Source organism: Myotis brandtii, unplaced genomic scaffold (genome assembly GCF_000412655.1).
Source record: "Myotis brandtii unplaced genomic scaffold, ASM41265v1 scaffold399, whole genome shotgun sequence".
Classification (NCBI taxonomy): domain Eukaryota; kingdom Metazoa; phylum Chordata; class Mammalia; order Chiroptera; family Vespertilionidae; genus Myotis; species Myotis brandtii.
Genome location: NW_005365325.1, coordinates 4529211 through 4534572, shown reverse-complemented (window position 1 = coordinate 4534572; position 5362 = coordinate 4529211).

Genomic DNA, 5362 nt, shown 5'->3' with positions numbered 1-5362 from the left:
ATCTTACCATAATTTAAAAAATTTCCTATTTAAGCACCAAGTCTTCTATATTCACTGACCCAAATGTTACAGGGCCAAGATGCAAAACCTTCTTAGGTGAATTATTAAGTGGAATTGCAGGATGGCAACTATGTCTGACAGGGTAAAATTGTAGAACACTGGTGGAAATACATAGTGTTTTAACCATGTGATTCCATTCTCATTTTTGATTCCTGGGCACAGATATTCCAGTATATTTTTTAGCTTACAAAAATGCCATGAACATTGATTATATCAGTTTTTGTGGGTCAGGAATCCAGGTTTAACCCAGCGGGTTGCCTCTATGTGGGTCTCTCAAGGCTTTGATCATGTCAGAACTCCGTCAGGCAGATCCTCTTCCAAGCTCACGCACATGGGTGCTGGCAGGCCACATGTCCTTGCTGGCTGTGGACTGAAGTCTGCAAGGAAAGGATCCATATCCCCTAGGGAAGTATCTGGGTGCTGCTCCCTCTGCTTTTGACATTACTGTAGCTCCAGGTAATGGCCTGTCCTATGCACCTGTTCCACCTACCCTGTAGTGGTCCCAGCCGGAGAAATGACCAAACCAGAGCTCTCCAATGACCTTCTTGCTCTTTGGAGGTTGAATCTTGTGTAAAGAAAAGGGACAAGCCCTAACTGGTTTGGCTCAGTGGATAGAGCGTCGGCCTGTGGACTGAGGGGTCCCAGGTTCGATTCCGGTCAAGGGCATGTACCTTGGTTGCGGGCACATCCCCAGTGGGAGGTGTGCAGGAGGCAGCTGATCGATGTTTCTCTCTCATCGATGATTCTAACTCTCTATCCATCTCACTTCCTCTCTGTAAAAAATCAATAAAATATATTTCTTTAAAAGAAAAGGGACAAGAGGAATGATCAGAGGTGACTCAGCCACATCTCTTGTCTAGCTCACTCCTAGATACATATTTTAATATTTTTTATTGATTTCAGAGAGGAAGGGAGAGGGAGAGACATAGAAACATCAAGGATGAGAGAGAATCATTGATAGATGCCTCCTGCACACCCAACACTGGGGATCAAGCCCATAACCCAGGCATGTGTCCTGACCAGGAATTGAACCATGACCTCCTGGTTCAGAGGTTGATGTGCAACCACTGAGCCGTGCTGGCTGGGCTCTCCTAGAGATATTTTGAGTTCTGGAGACTGCAAATCTGGTCAGGGTGCCAGTAGTTATTCCAAGGGTAACTTCTTTAGAGAACAGGTATTTTACAGGGAAGTCCAATGTGATTTGTTTAATGGTCATATAAACTGTTTTTTTAATAATCAAGTGTATTATATTATTTGTGTTTATCTCCCCAAAGACAGTGAGATCTCTGAGGTCATACATAGTTTCTCATGATTCTTTTTATTCTCAATGCATAGTTCAAAGACACATTTAAGATTTGAGGAATAAATGAATGTAATGGAATAAGAAATGATGGAACACAGATCACAGTTATAGTTCTGAGCACTGACTTTGACGTGACATTTCAGACACTTTTGGAAGTTAGAACTGACATGGACAGAGGGGCCTTGCCATGGAGTGAATCAGCATCACCCTATTAGGACCTGTGTCTTCCACAGCAAATAAAGTGCACTCTGAGCACGCTTTCTTCCTCCAAGCAGAAAATAATCATTTGTATGCAGAAAAGTACATAGTGAAAGAACTTTTCAAAGGGAAAATCTGTCCTGTATAACATATATTACTTTTTAAAGAGCACTAATTCTCATCAAAGCATGCCTGGCCATTCCCTGTTCAGTTGCTGTAAAGCTATCACATTCAGCTTTATAAGAATTAGGAAAGGGATGAAACTGACAGCATAATTATTATTTAAAGATTAGGAACAAAGCCATGAAGACAGGAATGAGCAAACCTGTGCCCAAGACAGACAGCAGAGGAATGTGACACAGATATGGTTCCATTGATTTTGGTCAAATTAAATTTCCCAATTCATTTCTTTTAAATGGTTTCAGTAAAAAATTCTAGTATTTTATCTTAAATTGTCTGTCATCTCTACACAAATTCAAAAATGGTTTCAAGAGATGTTCAGATAAAATTAACCAGTGGTAAGGGCTAACACAGATTAAGTTTTTCTGCTCTTTAATTCCAGTGGGATCCAAATTTCTCTGTCAAAATTGAAATATAACAGTCCTAATGTATTTTTAAGGAACAAATAAGTTTTAAAGCAGTGAAATCTTGGTCTGAATACTGCTATTGTTCATGAGATCTTTTTATACCTATCTTTGACTTCAGCATATCTCTCTGAAGCTATAAACACAATGCAATGTACAGATAATGTATCATAGAAGTACACATTTGAAACTTACATAATTTTATCAACCAATGCCATCTCAATAAATTTAATTTAAAAATCTTCCTATCTCAACTCTATTTCCCTATGTGCTTACATTAAACTTTCATGATTTCTTATTGTAAGAATCCTTATTTACTTTTTAATCCCAAAAGACTTACCTTGCAAATGGATGTTTGATATGTGCTGAGAACAATTAATATAGTTCACACTTCATAGCATACTGGATTTTATGAAACTATTATGTTTGTAATACCTTTAGCATAGATTGAAATAAAATACAATTTTATATTTATCTTTTGAGAAAGAAGTTCATTGAAAATTATCAAAAGAATTCCTTTTAAGAAATATTTTCTTTTAAGAATTGTTTAAACTTATTCAACTACATACAGAATTAAGGAGGAGGATATCACAGCCATAAATCTTATAGAAACTTGCAATTTGTAAATTATTATATATAAATGGGTGAAATCCATATGTTGTATATTGCCCTAGTGTAAATTCCAGGCTTTGAGTGTAGATATTTGGCCAAGTCTTTATTAAATGCATTCTGTGTGAAGAACATTGCATCTGACATTGAGGAAAGAAAAGGCTAATGAAGTAATAGGATTTAACTTTAAGGAATGAGCAGTCCTATTAAAGAGTAAATATATAAAAAGTCATTAGAATGTAAAACTAAAAAATAGCAGAACATAAAGTTCAATCAAGTATGTGAAAATGGACTTAAGGAAAATGCAACAATGTAGCACTAATTAGAATAAAAGCTTCTCAAATGAGGCAAATTTTCACCAGGCCTGGAAGAACATGCTGTGTTAGGAAGGTATAAGGAGGAGAAATAATAGACATTGTAGGCTGCTGCTTATGAGTTAGGAAATACAGCCAGAAAGGAGCAAGTTGTTGAGAATAGAAGTGATATATCTGAAGGATTGTTGTTAATATTTATCACTTGTTAATTACATTATCTTCATTATTTCAATCCCACATTTTTAAAAACATATATTTTTATTGATTTCAGAGAGGAAGGGAGAGGGAGAAAGAGATAGAAACATCAATGATGAGAAAGAATCACTGATCGGCTGCCTCCTGCACACCCGCTATTGGGGATCGAGCCCACAACCCGGGCATGTATCCTTGACTGGAATCAAACTTGGAACCCTTCAGTCCACAGGCCTATGCTCTATCCACTGAGCCAAACCCCTTAGGGCTCAATCCTGCATTTTAAAGATAGGATACAAAGGCCAGAGAAATTAAGTAACTTGTAGATAAGGTCAAATAGCTGGTAAATTCAGGGGTCAGGATTACAAACCTTGTATATTTAATTGTAGATAACAGACTTTTAAACATTATATATTCTATAGTTTTTATTTAATCACAAGTAGATGGGTTTTAGATGTTTTCTTTCTATAAAAAACTCTTAATACCTTTTTTATTTGATCTCAGTCAAAACTCATGGAATCAAGATACCTTCAATAAATGCAAATGTTTATACTGTAGACAAGGCTAACTTATTGTGATTTGGAATATTAAGGGAAGTGACGTTGCAATTCATATGTCCCTGCCCTTTCTAACCAGCAATGAAAGTCTTCAAATGATGCTGATGGAAATAAATAAACCAAATGCATTCTATAAACCATCTTGTTTCTTATATACAAAAACCATTTTATTATCTGTTTGAGATACATAAAATCCTAGCTAGTAATCAATTAAGAAGAAATTTTCAAAACAGTAGATATTTGATAAGTTTCAGTCAATGAACAAATAATAAAGTGTTGATTTATTTCATCTAATAAATTAGTTGTGATGCCCTTTTTATTTCCTGTTTACTGTCAGTATTTGAACATAGCATTTTATATATATATATATATTGATTTCAGAGAGGATGGGAGAGGGGGAGAGAGATAGAAACATCAATGATGAGAGAGAATCATTGATTGGCTGCCTCCTGCACATCTCCCACTGGGGATGTGCCCGCAACCCAGGTACATGCCCTTGACCGGAATCGAACCTGGGACCTTTCAGTCCGCAGGCCAACGCTCTATCCACTGAGCCAAACCGGTTTCGGCATGAGCATAGCATTTTTAAAGCAAATGATATTTATATGTTTTCTGCAGGTAACAAATGTATCCTATAAATTTAGAAATGTGTATTTTTATATCTTTGGCCAGAAAAATAAGGAAAAGTAATTCTAAGGAGAGGTTTCCACAAAACTGAGATAAGAGTGAGATCTATTTTTAATACTGTAGTCAGTTAGCTGTGTTCCTAGGATATGAATGTTTGGTTGCCCAAGGGATTCCCAACAGAACAACAAGGAAAAGGGACAAGTGTGCAGAACTTAACTGAGTAAGGCAAGGCAAAAATATCCCCAGTAATTATGGTGAATTAACTAATTTTCCAAATGATTTCACAACAAATTTATCTTGCCTCGTTACTTCTTTAGCTATAAGTTACTTATTTGAGTCATAACACCTTATATTCCTAATATAGAGTGTCTCTGGCTTGTGAAACTGGAGAATTATCACAATAAAAGCATATTAAATTTTAATTCAATACATATATTTTGGTTATAGAGAGTTAGCTCATGTTATTTCAAAATAAAAACTTCTGTGAATCGTTGACCATAGTCTCTCTTACAATCTGAATTTTAACTAAGATGTAGACCTACCGATAACTATCTAGTATTAAAAAGGAACCATGCATGAACTATTTTCATCTTTTCCAGCTACATTCTGGGATGAAAAACTTTAAAAGTAAAAACTTGCATATCTAAGAATTGAAGTTAAATATTCCTACTTTTATATTAATCACTATACCCTATGACTTTGCTAATTATAGACATACTGAGGCCTGGTGCATGGATTCATGTACCGGTGGGATCCCTAGGCCTGGCCTGTGCCCTCTCACAATCTGAGCCCCTCAGAGGATGTCAGAGAGCTGGTTTCAGCCCAATCCCCACAGGCCAGGCCAAGGGACCCCACTGGTGCATGAATCCGTACACCGGGCCTCGAGTATGCATATAAGATCTTTGGTTAATCTCTTCC